The 16819-nt window shown below is 48.5% G+C and overlaps 1 protein-coding gene across 1 annotated transcript in view; it reads left to right on the plus strand.

The window, feature by feature from the left end:
* LOC138288389 (vomeronasal type-2 receptor 26-like) overlaps nucleotides 1-16819 on the plus strand; it is a gene marked incomplete at its 5' end in the record, with an annotated part of 512420 nt that overhangs the window by 61548 nt on the left and 434053 nt on the right. The window lies entirely within an intron of this gene.

Raw genomic sequence — 16819 nt, forward strand, 5'->3', positions numbered from 1 at the left:
TTTTCATATACTCAGCCATCCTTGATCTGAGGCCAAGTACATAGTCCACAAAATCTTGTTTTGGAGCTTTTAGAGGTTGTTCCCAACCCTCCTTGACAAGTGTGAGTGGACCCCTAACAGGGTGTCCAAAAAGAAGTTCAAAGGGGCTAAGCCCACTCCTTTCTGGGGTACCTCCCTGTAGGCAAAAAGGAGACATGGTAGAAGGATATCCCATCTCCTGCGGAGTTTTTCAGGGAGACCCATAATCATGCCTTTGAGAGTTTTGTTAAATCTATCCACCAGTCCATTAGTTTGTGGATGATAGGGTGTAGTGAACTTATAAGTCACACCACACTCCTTCCACATGGCCTTTAAGTATGCAGACATGAAATTGCTTCCACTGTCTGATACTACTTCCTTTGGGAAGCCCACCCTGGAAAATATTCCCAAGAGGGCCTTTGCCACTGCAGGTGCTGTAGTGGTCCTTAAAGGAATTGCTTCAGGATATCTTGTGGCATGGTCCACTACCACCAAGATAAACCTATTGCCTGAAGCAGTAGAAGGGTCAAGGGGGCCAACTATGTCAACCCCTACCCTTTCAAAGGGAACCCCAACCACAGGCGGTGGAATAAGGGGTTCCTTTGGGGTGCCACCTGTCTTGCCACTGGCTTGACAGGTTTCACAGGACTTACAAAACTCTTTTGTGTCCTCAGACATTCTAGGCCAATGAAACAAGGGAACAAGCCTGTCCCGTGTTTTCATTTGTCCTAGATGCCCAGCTAGGGGAATTTCGTGGGCTAGAGTTAGGAGGAACTTTCTGTACTCCTGAGGAATCACTAATCTCCTGGCAGCTCCAGGTTTAGGATCCCTTGCCTCAGTGTACAAGAGGTTGTCCTCCCAGTAAACTCTGTGAGAGTCACTGACATCCCCATTAGCCTGTTTGACAGCTTGCTGTCTCAGACCCTCTAATGTGGGACAGGTTTGCTGTGCCACACTCAGTTCCTCTCTGGCAGGCCCCCCTTCACCCAAAAGCTCAGCAGTGTCTGCTTCAAGCTCCTCTGGTGTAGGTTCTGCACAGGGAGGGAATTCTTCTTCCTCAGAAGTAGAATCCACTGTAGAGGGAGGGATAGTAGGAAGTGGTTTGCTTCTACTAGCCCTAGCTTTAGGGAGCACTTGGTCCATTGTTCCAGGATCCAAGCTTCACTGTCCTTTTTGCTTTTTGGCCTGAGCCCTGGATAAAGCAAAAATATGCCTTGGGATGCCCAGCATTGCTGCATGGGCCTCCAACTCCACATCTGACCAAGCTGATGTCTCCAAATCATTTCCTAGTAGACAGTCTACAGGTAAATATGTGGCTACCACAACTTTCTTTGGACCAGTAACCCCCCCCCCCAGTTGAGATTTACAACAGCCATGGGGTGGCTAAGTGTGTTGTTGTGAGCATCGGTTACTTGGTACTGGTGACCAAGTAGGTGTTGTTCAGGGTGGACCAGTTTCTATATGACCATAGTCACACTGGCACCAGTGTCCCTGTAGGCCTGAACCTCAACACCATTTATTAGGGGTAGCTGCTTGTACTTATCCATATTAAGGGGACAAGCAACTAAGGTGGCTAAATCAATAGCCCCCTCAGAGACTAACACAGCCTCTGTGGTCTCCCTAACAAGACCAATCCCAACTAAGTTACCAAAAGTGAGCCCAGCTACTCCCTTTGATTGGCTATTAGTAGGTTTTCTCCCACCACCACTGCTATTTGTAGGGACACTAGGTGTAGCAGTAGGGGTTGTAGTGGTAGGAGGCTTGGTGCTTTTCTTTGGACAACTGGGATCTGTTGTCCAATGGCCTTTTATTTTACATAAATAGCACCATGGTTTCTTTTCCTTGTTTTGATTAGAAGAGGATTTGGGCCCACCAGCCCCACCAGAGTTTTTTTGTGGGCCGGATGAAGACTCATTTTTAGATTTGTCCCCACCCTTCTCAGAAGACTTACCATCCTTCTTCTTGCCATCTTTGTCACCCCCTGTATGAACTTTTCTGTTCACCCTTGTTCTGACCCATTTGTCTGCCTTCTTTCCCAATTCTTGGGGAGAGGTCAGATCAGAGTCCACCAAGTACTGGTGCAACAAATCAGACACACAATTATTAAGAATATGCTCTCTCAGGATCAAGTTATACAGGCTGTCATAACCAGTAACTTTACTGCCATGTAACCACCCCTCCAAGGCCTTCACTGAATGGTCAACAAAATCAACCCAGTCTTGTGAAGACTCCTTTTTGGTCTCTCTGAACTTTATCCTGTATTGTTCAGTGGTTAAGCCATAACCATCCAGGAGTGCATTCTTAAGAACTGTAAAATTATTGGCATCACTTTCTTTCACAGTAAGGAGCCTATCCCTACCTTTTCCACTAAATGATAGCCATAGGATAGCAGCCCACTGCCTTTGAGGGACATCCTGTACAACACAGGCCCTCTCAAGTGCAGCAAACCACTTGTTAATGTCATCCCCCTCCTTGTAAGGGGGAACTATCTTGTGCAGATTCCTTGAATCATGCTCTCTTCAAGGATGACTATGGGGAATACTGCTGCTGCCACCATGGGTTTCTAAACCCAATTTCTGTCTCTCCTTCTCTACTTCTAAGGTCTGTCTATCCAAATCCAGCTGTTGCTTCTTGAGCTTCAGTCTGGTTTGTTCCACTCTCAATCTATTGAGCTCCCTTTCTAACAATCTGTCTTCAGGGTGGGTGGGAGGGACATTCCTAGATACAGAAGTATGGTGAGAATGGACAGAAGGAGACCTGTCCCTTACAGAGGGCACCCTAACAGCTTGGCTGACAGTGTAATGTGAAAGCACATCATCTGTATGACGTGACTCCACCTCAGTACCAACTATGCTAGATTGTCTAGTAATGGGCAGGCTAAGAAGTTTCTTTCCTGAACCTTTTCCTGGGGGAGTCCCTGGATCAGATTGGGAACCATTAGCTACTTTTTCAACAGATGGGGCACTTTTAGCCTTATCCTGTTCTCTAAGCATGTTAAGTAACAATTCCAAGGAAGGATTCTTCCCTACACTCAAACCTCTCTCTATTCAGAGACTCCTTGCTCCTTTCCAGCTAAGGTGATCATATGCAATCTTGGACAGATCAACATTTTGGCCTGTGCCAGACATTTTTTAGAGAGAGTTAAAGTGATAGAATACGAGAAAAAAGTTTTCAGAACTTTTAGAAAGACAGTACAAAACTTTTTAAACTTTTTAGAACTTTTTAGAAAGTTTAGATGTACTTTTCAGCACTTAGAAAAGAGTGAAAAGAGGAAATGCAAAACTTTTTAGCAATGTGTACACACTGAACTTGCTTTGTATATTTTTCTCTTATGAAAAGTACAATGACAAGAGTGGTAAGTAGTCTCAAAGCACTTATCCCACCGCTGCACAACCAATGTAGGAGGCTGGACTGGCTTGTAGTGAGTACCGAGGGGTACTTGCACCTTGCACCAGGCCCAGTTATCCCTTATTAGTGTATAGGGTGTCTAGCAGCATAGGCTGATAGATAATGGTAGCTTAGCAGAGAAGCTTAGGCTGAACTAGGAGACGAGTGAAGCTCCTACAGTACCACTAGTGTCACTTGCACAATATCATAAGAAAACACAATACACAGATATACTAAAAATAAAGGTACTTTATTTTTATGACAATATGCCAAAGTATCTCAGTGAGTACCCTCAGTATGAGGATAGCAATTATACACAAGTCATATGTACACAATACCAAAAATATGCAGTATAGTCTTAGAAAACAGTGCAAACAATGTATAGTTACAATAGGATGCAATGGGGACACATAGGGATAGGGGCAACACAAACCATGTACTCCAAAAGTGGAATGTGAACCACGAATGGACCCCAAACCTAGGTGACCTTGTAGAGGGTCACTGGGACTATTAGAAAATAGTGAGGGTTAGAAAAATAGCCCACCCCAAGACCCTGAAAAGTGAGTGCAAAGTGCACTGAAGTTCCCCAAAGGACAAATAAGTCGTGATAGGGGAATAATGCAGGAAAGACACAAACCAGCAATGCAACAATGATGGAATTTTTTAATCTAGGGTACCTGTGGAACAAGGGGACCAAGTTCAAAAGTCACAAGCAAGTCGGAGATGGGCAGATGCCCAGGAAATGCCAGCTGTGGGTGCAAAGAAGCTTCTAATGGACAGAAGAAGCTGAGGTTTCTGCAAAAACGAAAAGGGCTAGAGACTTCCCCTTTGGTGGACTCATCCGACTTGCCGTCAAGAGTCGTACAGACATGTTTTCTCGCCAAAAGACCACCAACAAGCCTTGCTAGCTGCAAATCATGCAGTAAGCGGTTTTGGATGCTGCTATGGCCCAGGAGGGACCAGGATGTCGCAAATTGCGTCAGGAGAGAGAAGAAACGTCGAGCAAGACAAGTAGCCCTCTCAACAGCAGTTATCTCCCAGAGAAGTGCCAGAAACAGGCACTACAAGAATGTGTGAAATGGTTTTTGCTGAAGTTGCACAAAGGAGTCCCATGTCGCCGGAGACCAACTTAGAAAATCGTGCAATGCAGGTTAGAGTGCCGTGGACCCAGGCTTGGATCTGCACAAAGGATTTCCGCCGGAAGTGCACAGGGGCCGGAGTAGCTGCAAAAGCCGCGGTTCCCAGCAATGCAGTCTGGCGTGGGGAGGCAAGGACTTACCTCCACCAAACTTGGACTGAAGAGTCACTGGACTGTGGGAGTCACTTGGACAGAGTTGCTGGATTCAAGGGACCTCGCTCGTCGTGCTGAGAGGAGACCCAAGGGACCGGTAATGCAGCTTTTTGGTGCCTTACTACTTCCAAAGCAGCTTTCTTAATAAATCAAATCCCCATTTTCCGGGCGTATTTAATATCGTAAAAATTGCCTGTAGCTCCAGAATCAATCATAACAGAGTTTCCGTGAAGTTCTTTCCTCTGAATTTTGGCTTAGACCGATTGTAACAAATGAGGTGTGTTAGACATGACAGTCTTAGGGTGGTCACGCCTAACTTTTTGCCTGCCTCCCTCCACTTTTTGGACACTGCTTTTGCTGGTTGCACACTTTACCACTGCTAACCAGTGCTAAAGTGCATTTGCTCTCTCCCTTTAAACATGGTAACATTGGATCATACCCAATTGGACTATTTAATTTACTTATAAGTCCCTAGTACTGTGCCCTATATGAACCCAGGGCTTGTAGATTAAATGCTACTAGTGGGCCTGCAGCACTAGTTGTGCCACCCACTTAAGTAGCCCCTTAACCTTGCCTCCGGCCTGCCATTGCAAGGCCTGTGTGTGCAGTTTCACTGCCAATCCAACTTGGCATTTACAAGTACTTGCCACGCCTAAAACTCCCCTTTTTCTACATATAAGACACCCCTAAGGCATGCCCTAGGTAACCCATAGAGGAGGGTGCTGTGTAGGTAAAAGGCAGGACATGTATTTATGTAGTTTACATATCCTGGTAGTGTAAAACTCCCAAATTCGTTTTTACACGCTGTGAGGCCTGCTCCCTTCTTAGGCTAACATTGGGGCTGTCCTCAAATATTGTTTGAGTGGTAGCTGCTGATCTAAAAGGAAAGGGAGGTCATATTTAGTATGGCCAGAATGGTGATATAAAACCCTGCCGACTGGTGAAGTTGGAATTAATATTACTATTTTAGAAATGTCACTTTTAGAAAGTGAGCATTTCTCTGCACTGAAATTTTTGTGTGTGTTACAATCCACGTCTGGCTGGTTTTAGTTGACAGCTCCTTGTGCATTCACTCAGACACACCCCAAACACAGGATACTCAGCCTCACTTGCATACATCTGCATTTTGAATGGGTCTTCCTGGGCTGGAAAGGTTGAGGGCTTGCTCTCACACAACTAGGACCCTGGCAGACAGGATTGAACTGAAAGGGGACCTGGTGCACTTCTAGGCCACTCTTTGAAGTCTCACCCACTTCAAAGGCACATTTGGGTATCTAAACAGGGCCTCTGCCCCTTCCAACTCAGACAGTTCCTGGTGAAGAAACTTGTAACCAGAACCTGCATCCTCCCAAGAAGAACTGCCTGGCTGCCCAAAGGACTCATCTGACTGCTTTCTGTGAAGGACTGCTGCCTTGCTGTTGCCCTGCTGCCTTGCTGTTCCCTGGCTGTGGTGAGGAATTGCTCTCCAAAGGCTTAGATAGAGCTTGCCTCCTGTTCCCTGAAGTCTCAGGACCAAAAAGACTTCTCTTGCAACTGGACTCCTTGTGCAGTGAAAATTCGACACACAGCTTGCTAAAAGCGATGCACAGCCTGCCCCGTGGTGAGAAATTCACTGCACGCTGAACCGGAACGACACAGCGCTTGTGACTTCGCTCCACAAGCCCAGGATTCCACCCACAGACCCCAGGGCATCTGAAAACCCCACAACCCGAAGAGGATCCACGAGTGACCACCGGAAATCGACGCACAGCCACCCCTGCGTGGAAACTAAGCGACGCATCACCTCGTGCGGCCCGAGAAATCGATGCACATCTCCTTTGTTTCCACGCTTCTCCTGCTCTGCGGCCCATTGCAGAGATTTTTCACGAGAGCCAGGTACTTTGTGCTAAAAGGGACTTTGTTTGCTTTAAAAAGACTTAAGACACTTTGGGGCATATTTATACTCCGTTTGCGCCGAATTTGCGTCGTTTTTTTCGACGCAAATTCGACGCAAAACTAACTCCATATTTATACTTTGGCGTTAGACGTGTCTAGCGCCAAAGTTCATGGAGTTAGCGTCATTTTTTGGCGTGAACACCTCCCTTGCGTTAATGAGATGCAACGTTAACGTTCCCGTCTGAAAAAATGACTCCGAGGCATGTGCGTGGTATTTATACTCCCGGGCAAAAATGACACCCGGGAGTGGGCGGGGCAAAAAAACCAGCATTTGCGCCTCTTTTTAACGCCTGGGTCAGGGCAGGCATTAAGGGACCTGTGGGCTCAGAATGAGCCCAGAGGTGCCCTCCCCTGCCCCCAGGGACACCCCCTGCCACCCTTGCCCACCCCAGGAGGACACCCAAGGATGGAGGGACCCACCCCAGGGAAGAAAAGGTAAGTTGGGGTAAGTATTTAAAAAAAAAAAAAAAATTGGCATAGGGGGGCCTGATTTGTGCCCCCCTACATGCCACTATGCCCAATGACCATGCCCAGGGGACATAAGTCCCCTGGGCATGGCCATTGGGCAAGGGGGCATGACTCCTGTCTTTGCTAAGACAGGAGTCATGTTAATGGGGGATGGGCATCGTAAAAAAATGGCGCAAATCGGGTTAAGGCGATTTTTTTGCCTCAGCCTGACTTGCCCCATTTTAGGACGCCCAAACGCCATTTTCCCCTACGCCGGCGCTGCCTGGTGTACGTCGTTGTTTTTCGCGCACACCAGGCAGCGCCGGTCGGCTAACGCCATTCAATAAATACGGCGCCCGCATGGCGCTTCAGAATGGCGTTAGCCGGCGCTAATTTTTTTGGCGCAAAACTGCGTTAGCGCAGTTTTGCGTCAAAAAGTATAAATATGCCCCTTTATATCACTTTTCAGTGATAGCTCTACATTTGCCTATTACATCTTTGATTGTTTTGATCTGCAAATATCCAGATAAATATTATATCTTTTTCTAAACACTGTGTGGTGTATTTTTGTGGTACTATATTGTGTTATTGTATGATTAACTGCACAAATACTTTACACATTGCCTTCTAAGTTAAGCCTGACTGCTCAGTGCCAAGCTACCAGAGGGTGGGCACAGGATAATTTGGATTGTGTGTGACTTACCGTGACTAGAGTGAGGGTCCTTGCTTGGACAGGGGGTAACCTGACTGCTAACCAAAGACCCCATTTCTAACATTGGTGATCAGCGGTGAGGATGGGACTTATATTTGTGCAGTGACATACAGTAGCTAAATATTTCACTACCTACCCACAGTTGAAGGTCAACTTGATTTTTATCTTTTTTTTCTTCAATTTTGTTTTTTCCTGTCAATTTTTTGACCAAAATGCTCCCTCAACATGTCTCGTGCTGGGTCTCAAGCAGGAGATTTTGACCTAGCCCTGTTGGAGACATAAACTGTCAAACAGCTGTAAGGGTTCTGCAGGGATATGGGAGTACCCACCCAAGGTGCCTCCAGAAAGAAGTCATTTTAAGAGGCGCTGAGTGCCTGGGCAGACGCCCATTCAGAGGAGGATGCTGAAAGGGAGGAGCCAGAAGATGGCTCTCCAGAGGATTTTTTGCCATCAGTGGATGTTACCACTGCCACTGTGCCCCCTGCCAAACCAGGGAGGAGTGTCTCTCATCAAAGCCTGACCGCAGAGGAAAGGAGAGAGAGTTTCAGTTGCAAATGGCAAGGCTAAAAATTGAGGCTCAACAGGCGGAAAGGAGGGCAGAGAGAGAAGCCAAGCAAGCTGAGGATGAAAGAGCAGCCAAACACATTGAAGCTGAAAGAGCTGCAACAGCAGCTGAGAGTGCCTTGGCTGAGAAAAAAACTATTGATGGCTCATGAACTGAGTCTCAAGCAGCTGGAGATCAAGGCAAGACAGTCTGAGTCCAGCAGTAATGGTGGCAGCAGACAGGCAGGACCTGATGGAGAAAAGAAGGTTCATATACCCAAAAATGTGGTGCCCAGTTTTTTGGTGGGGATGACATAGATAAATGGCTAGCTGCTTATAAAGTTGCACTAAGGGCTCATGAGGTTCCTGAAGGGCATTGGGGTACAGCTATGTGAAGTTATGTGCCAGCACTGGGGAGGGACACACTTCTCACACTGGACCCAAAGGATCAAAACACATACCCACTTCAGAAAGGCATTTTACTTGCCAAGTTTGGGCTGACCCTGAGAAGTACCGTCAGAGGTTCATAGACAACACCAAACAGTCCACACAAACATGGGTCGATTTCTTTGACTTTTACAATAAGGCACTGGATGGATAGGTGAGGGCAGCAAAGTAGATGGTTATAAATGGTTATATGACTTGATTCTGAGAGAGCATATTCTCAATATTTCTTTTACCGAGTTGCGCCAGAACTTGGTAGATAGTAAGCTGACTGACTCCAGGAAGTTTGCTGAGGAGACGGACCTCTGGGTTAGCACCAGAGTGTCCAAAAAGGCATCTGGGGGGGACTCCCACAAAGGTGGTCAGGGTTCCCAACAGAAGAAAGAGAGGGGGAGAAAAACTGAAAAAAAAGGAGTTCTCAAAAGCCCTCCAAAAGAATTCCCAAGGGGGTGGTGGATACAATTCCTCTTCTAGATTTGCAAAGAAGCCAGGGTATTTTGATAAAACATTAGGGAAATTCATCCCCAAATGCTTAGAGCGCTACCAGCATGGACACTCTAAGGGCAACTCCTAGTGCCTCAAGAGGGCACAGTCCACCACTGGACAGACACCTGGGTTGGCTAGTGTAGCACTCGGGGGGAGACAGTCCCAGTTAGCTCTGGAGAGCAGGCAGAGGTTTCTCTAGTGTCCCTGGGAGAAAGAGAGATGGTGCCTAAAGCCTACATGCCAGAAAAAACTTCATAGTATAGGCAGTGGGTAACCATTAATGGGCAAAGGGTGGAGGCTCTGCGTGACGCAGGAGCCGGTATGACTACTGTCAAGAATCAGCTGGTGTCATCAGAGCAGATAGTCCCAGATACCTTCCACCAGGTCAAAGTGGCTGACAATCGCGAGAGTCACTTACCAGTGGCTCTGGTTCCCTTTGAGTGGGGGGGGGGGGGTCTCTGGTACTCTGAAAGTAGCTGTGAGTCCTGCCATGCCTGTAGATTGTCTGTTAGGCAATGATCTTGAGCATACTGCCTGGAAAGAGGTAGAGCCCAGATCCAACCTGGAGATGTTTGGTTTGCCTGAGTGGGTTTGCATGACCACACGGTCCGTGGCTGCCCGGGAAGAGAGTCAAGGGCGTCTGGAGCCTGGAACAATGGCCCAGACAGCTGAAAAGAGGAAGGGCAAGAGGCATGGGAAACCCATCTCAGATGTTCCCACAGTGGTGTATGGGGCCCCTGAGGAGGAGGAGGCCCCTGAGTTAACTGGGGAGGACATAGCTGACCTGGGTAACTTACCTGAACTTGCTGGCTGACAAGTAGAGGATGGGCCAACTTGAGGGTCTGAGGTGACAGGCCACAGCCCAAGCAGCAGGTGACGCATCTGGCACTCACCATATTTACTGGGAGAATAAACTCCTTTACAGTGAGCCTAAGGTTCCAGGTCCTGGGGCAACACGTGTGCTGGTGGTCCCCGAGTGTTACCGGTCCTTCCCACTGGGTCTGGCTCATTCCCCTGGCAGGACATCTGGGCCAAGACAAGACCTATAACAGGCTTGTCACCCACTTCCATTGACCTAGAATGAGGTTAGCCTCGGATAATTTTTGCAGAGCTTGCCCCACCTGCCAGGCTAGTGGGAAGACAGGGAAATAGCTTAAGGCTCCCCAGCTCCCACTCCCCGTCGTTGGAACCCCCTTTGAAAGGGTGGGCATTGACATTGTTGGGCTCCTGGGCCCCAAAACTGCCTTGGGCAACATGTTTATCCTGGTTTTGGTGGACCACGCCACCCGCTATCCAGAGGCAATCCCTCTGAGAACAGTGACTGCACTGGTGGTGACCAGAGCCCTGTTGGGAATATTTACCCGTGTGGGATTCCCTAAGGAGGTTGTGTCTGACAGGCGCACAAACTTCATGTTTGCGCACATGAAGCGCATGTGGGATGAGTGTGGGGTGACCTACTGGTTTACCACCCCTTATCATTCTCAATCCAATGGGTTTGTTGAGAGATTCTACTAGACCCTGAAGGGCATGATTAATGGCCTGACCGAAGCCATGGGGCATAAGTGGGACGTCCTCTTACCATGCCTGTTGTTCGCTTACAGAGAGGTGCTGCAGAAAGGGGTGGGGTTCAGCCCATTTGAGCTTCTCTATCGTCACCCTGTCAAGAGGCCTCTAAGCATTGTTAAAGAGGGCTGGGAAAAAACTCCCAAGACACATCTCCAGGATGTGGTCAGCTACATGCTGGCTCTCCGCAACCAAACCCAACGCTTCTGGAAGCAGGCCAAGAGTAACCTCAAGGCCAGTCAGGAGGTGATGAAGGAGTAGTATGACCGGAAGACCACTCTGGTTGAGTTCTCACCTGGAGACAAGGTTTGGGTGATGGAGCCAGTAGAGCCCAGGGCTCTCCAGGACCGCTGGACTGGCCCCTTGGAGATCAAGGAGCATAAAGGGGAGGCCACTTACCAGTGGACCTCAAGACCCCGAGGCACCCCCTAAGGGTCCTCCATCACAACAGGCTCAAACCTCACTTTGAGAGGTCTGAGATCAGTATGCTTCTGGTCACAGATGATGGCATGGAAGATGAGAGTGAACCTCTCCTCGACCTCCTCTCTGCCAAAGAAGGTGATGGGTCAGTGGAGGGTGTCATTCTCTCTGACTCCCTGACTCTAGACCAAAGAAGAGACTGCTATGAGCTGTTAGAGCAGTTCTCCTCCCCGTTCTCCCTTACTTCTGGACTGACCCACCTATGTGCTCATGACATTGACACAGGTGACAGTCCCCCTGTGAAGAACAAAATTTACACGTTATTGGATAAGGTGAAGGCCAGCATCAAGGAGGAGGTCTTCAAGATCTTTACTTTAGGGGTTATTGAGAAATCAGTAGTCACTGGGCCAGCCCTGTGGTGCTAGCTCCTAAGGCTGCTGCCCCCGGTGCGAAGCCAGAACTCAAGTTCTGTGTGGACTACCGGGGTCTCAACTCATCACACGGACTGATACTCACCCCATCCCCCGAGCTGATGAGCTCGTTGACCGACTAGGCACTGCCAAGTTCCTGAGTACGTTTGATCTTACTTCAGGGTACTGGCAGATCACCCTGACTGAGGGGGCCAAAGAGAGTTCAGCATTTTCTACACCTGATGGCCATTACCAGTTCCGGGTGATGCCATTGTGTAGGAGAACCATCTTGCCTGGCATGTTACCCCCATTTTTACTTGTGTGTCAGTTTGCTTTTGCCTGTCTCACTGGGATCCTGCTAACCAGGACCCCAGTGCTCATAGTTTGTGGCCTAAATGTGTTCCATGTGTGGTGCCTAACTGTGTCACTGAGGCTCTGCTAACCAGAACCTCAGTGCTTATGCTCTCTCTGCGTTTAAAATTGTCACTGCAGGCTATTGACCATTTTTACCAATTCTAATTGGCGCACTGGAACACCCTTATAATTCCCTAGTATATGGTACCTAGGTACCCAGGGTATTGGGGTTCCAGGAGATCCCTATGTGCTGCAGCATTTCTTTTGCCATCCATAGGGAGCCCAGACAATTCTTACACAGGACTGCCACTGCAGCTTGAGTGAAATAACGTCCACGTTATTTCACAGCCATTTTTCACTGCACTTAAGTAACTTATAAGTCACCTATATGTCTAAACCTCACCTAGTGAAGGTTAGGTGCAAAGTTACTAAGTTTGAGGGCACCCTGGCACTAGCCAAGGTGCCCCCATATTGTTCCGGGCAATTTCCCTGTACTTTGTGAGTAAAGGGACACCATTACATGTGTGCACTACATATAGGTCAATACCTAAATGTAGCTTCACAATGGTAACTCCGAATATGGCCAAGTATCATGTCTAAGATCATGGAATTGTCCCCCCATGCCAAATCTGGTATTGGAGTGCCAATCCCATGAATTCCCGGGGCTCCAGCATGGACCCCGAGTACTGCCAAACTAGCTCTCTGGGGTTTTCACTGCAGCTCCCACTGCTGCCAACCAACAGACAGGCTTCTGCCCTTCTGGGGTCTGGGCAGCCCAGTCCCAGGAAGGCAGAACAAAGATTTCCTCCGAGAGAGGGGGTTACACCCTCTCCCTTTGAAAATAGGTCTTAAGGGCTGGGGAGGAGTAGCCTCCCCCAGCCTCTGGAAAAGCTTTGAAGGGCATAGATGGTGCCCTCCTTGCATAAGGCAGTCTACACCGGTTCAGAGATCCCCCAGCCCCTACTCTGGCACAAAAGTGGACAAAAGAAAGGGGAGCAACCACTCCCCTGTCCATCACCACCCCAGGGGTGGTGCCCAGAGCTCCTCCAGGGTGTCCCAGACCTCTGCTATCTTGAATACAGAGGTGTGAGGGCACAATGGAGGCCTCTGAGTGGCCAGTGCCAGCAGGTGACACCAGAGACCCCTCCTGAAAGGTGCTTACCTGGTTAGGTGGCCAATCCTCCTCTGAGAGCTATTTACGGTCCCTCCTGTGGGTTTCTCTTCAGATAACAATTGTAAGAGCTCACTAGACTTCCTCTGAATCTCTCTCTTCGACTCCTGCCAAGGATCGACCGCTGACTGCTCCAGGATGCCTGCAAAACCACAACAGAGTAGCAAGACGACTAACAGCAACATTGTAGCGCCTCATCCTGCCGGCTTTCTCAACTGTTTCCCGGTGGTGCCTGCTCTGGGGGCTGTCTGCCTTCACCCTGCACTGGAAGCCAAGAAGAAATCTCCCATGGGTCGGCGGAATCTTCCCCCTGCTAACGCAGGCACCAAACTTCTGCTTCACCGGTCCTCTGGGTCCCCTCTCCTCTCGACGAGCATGGTCCCTGGAACACAGGAGCTGGATCCAAGTGACCTGGACAGTCCAGTGGTCCTTTTGTCCAAATTTGATGGAGGTAAGTCCTTGCCTCCCCACGCCAGACAGTAATCCTGTGTACTGCGTGAACTGCAGCTGCTAGGGCTTCTGTGCACTTTTGCAAGACTTCCTTCGTGCACAGCTTAGCATAGCCCAGGTCCCCAGCACTCCATCCTGCATTGCTCAACTCGCTGAGTTGACCACCGACATCGTGGGACCCTCCTTTGTATTGTTGAGATGACCGCCGTGCTCAGATTTCTTGAATGCCTGTTCAAGTACTTCTGCGGGTGCTGCCTGCTTCTGCTTGGGATCTCTGTGCTGCTGAGCGCCCCCTCTGTCTCCTCCTCCAAGGGGTGACCTCCTTGTCCTTCCAGGACCCTGGCAGCACCAATTTTCTTCAACCGCAACCTTTGCAGCTAGCAAGGCTTGTTTCAGTCTTTCTGTGTGGATACAACTCTGCTTCCTCCAGCACGCTGTGCACATCTTCTGTGCAAAGGAGAAGTTCCTGGCAATTTCTGTTGTTGCTGAATCTTCAGCTTCTTCCACCTTTTTTGCACCTTCATCCGGGGTTTAGTGGGCTCCTGCCCCCACTGGACACTTGTGTGACTCTTGAACTTGGTCCCCTTCCTTTACAGGTCCTCAGGTCCAGGAATCTGTCTTCAGTGCTTTGCAGTCAGGTGTTGTCTTTGCAGAATTTCCCATCACAACTTTAGTGTGTTTCTGGGGTAGTAGGGTAACTCTACTCCTACTTTTCAGGGTCTTGGGGCGGGGTATCTTGGACACCTTAGTGTTTTCTCACACTCCCAGCAACCCTCTACACACTACATTAGTCCTGGGGTCCATTCATGGTTTGCATTCCACTTTTAGAGTATATGGTTTGTGTTGCCCCTAGGCCTGTTGCATCCTATTGTATTCTACAGTGTTTGCACTACTTTTCTAACTGTATACTTACCTGATTTTGGTTAGTCTGTATATTTTGTGTATTTTACTTACCTCCTAAGGGAGTATATCCTCTGAGATATTTCTGACACATTGTCACTAAAATAAAGTACCTTTATTTTTAATAACTCTTAGTATTGAGTTTCTTATGATATAGTGCTATATGATGTAAGTGGTATAGTAGGGGCTTTGCATGCCTCCTAGTTCAGCCTCAGCTGCTCTGCTATAGCTACCTCTATCAGCCTAAGCTGCTAGAACACTACTAATCTACCAATAAGGGATAATTGGACCTGGCACTAGGTGTAAGTACCACCAGGTACCCACCATAAGCCAGGCCAGCCTCCTACACATTTGGGTTGAAAAAAGCCCCTGATACCTTCCAACGGTTGGTTAATGGGGTCCTAGCTCGCAAGGATGCCTACTGTGCAGCCTGTGCAGACATAGCTGTCTACAGTTCCAGCTAGGAGGAACAGCTGCTCCACCTCAATGAGGTGCTTCAGGCTCTTCAACAGGCAGGCCTGACCATCAAGGCTAGTAAGTGCCAGATTGGGCAGGGTTCCATGGTGTCCTTGGGACACCTAGTAGGTGGTGGCAAGGTGCAGCCACTCCAGGCCAAGATTGAAACTATCAAGGCCTGGAAACCACCTAGAACACAGACTGAAGTGAGAGCCTTTTTATGACTCACTAGATATTACCGCAGATACGCCAAGGGTTATTGTACCATTGTGTCTCCCTTGACAGAACTCACTTCCAAGAAACAACATAGTCAGAAAGCCTTTGATTCTCTGAAGGAAGCCATGTGCACGGCCCCTGTGTTCAAGGCCCCTGACTACTCCCAGGAATTTACTGTGCAGACAGATGCTTCAGGGCATGGCAAAGGGGCAGTTCTGGCACAGCCAAATGAGGAGGGCTCAGACCAACCAGTAGCCTTTATTATCAGAAGGCTATTACCACGGGAACAGAGGTGGAGTGCTGTTGAGAGAGAAGCATTTGCTGTGGTCTGGGCACTGAAGAAGTTAAGACTCTGCCTGTTTGGGACTCACTTCCGGGTTCAGACATACCATAGGCCCCTCAGATGGCTCATGCAGATGAGGGGTGAGAATCGTAAACTCTGGAGGTGGTCCATTTCCCTACAGTGGATGGACTTTACGGTGGAGCATCGCCAGTGGATTGACCATGCCAATGCTGATGGTTTCTCCTGATACTTCCGCCTTAGCGATTAGAGCTCCCAGGAGGTTGGGTAGCACTCCCCACTTTCAGCTGGGGGGGGGGGGGCACATATTAGACCTGACTGCCTTAGGGTGGTCACCCCTAACTTTTTGCCTGCCTCCGTCCACTTTGTGGACACTGTTTTGGCTGGTTTTTAGACTCTGCGCACTTTACCACTGCTAACCAGTGCTAAAGTGCATATGCTCTCTCCCTTTAAACATGGTAACATTGGATCATATCCAATTGGACTATTTAATTTACTTCTAAGTCCCTAGTACTGTGCACTATATGTACCCAGGGCCAGTAGATTAAATGCTACTAGTGGGCCTGCAGCACTGGTTGTGCCACCCACTTAAGTAGCCCCTTAACCTTTCCTCCGGCCTGCCATTGCAAGGCCTGTGTGTGCAGTTTCACTGCCAATTCGACTTTGCATTTAAAAGTACTTACCAAGCCTAACACTCCCCTTTTTCTGCATATAAGGCAGCCATAAGGTAATCCCTAGTTAACCCATAGGGCAGGGTGCTGTGTAGGCAAAAGGCAGGACATGTACCTATGTAGTTTACATGTCCTGGTAGTCTAAAACTCCCAAATTCGTTTTTACACTGCTGTGAGGCATGCTCCCTTCATTGGAGAAGATTGGTGCTGTCCTCATATATTGTTTGAGTGGTAGCTGCTGATCTGAAAGGAGTGGGAAGGTCATATTTAGTATGGCCAGAATGGTGATATAAAATCCTGCTGATTGGTGAAGTTAGATTTAATATTACTTTTTTAGAAATGTCACTTTTAGAAAGTGAGCATTCCTCTCCACTTAAATCTTTCTGTGCCTTACAATCCACGTCTGGCTGGGTTTAGTTTACAGCTCCTTGTGCATTCACTCAGACACACCCCAAACACAGGATACTCAGCCTCACTTGCATACATCTGCAATTTGAAGGGGTCTTCCTGGGCTTGGAGGGTGGAGGACCTGCCCTCACACAAAGGACTGCCACACCCCCTACTAGGACCCTGGCAGACAGGATTGAACTCAAAGGGGACCTGGTGCACTTCTAGGCCACTCTTTGAAGTCTCCCCCACTTCAA

The sequence above is a fragment of the Pleurodeles waltl genome, chromosome 4_1 (genome assembly GCF_031143425.1).
Source record: "Pleurodeles waltl isolate 20211129_DDA chromosome 4_1, aPleWal1.hap1.20221129, whole genome shotgun sequence".
Taxonomy (NCBI): domain Eukaryota; kingdom Metazoa; phylum Chordata; class Amphibia; order Caudata; family Salamandridae; genus Pleurodeles; species Pleurodeles waltl.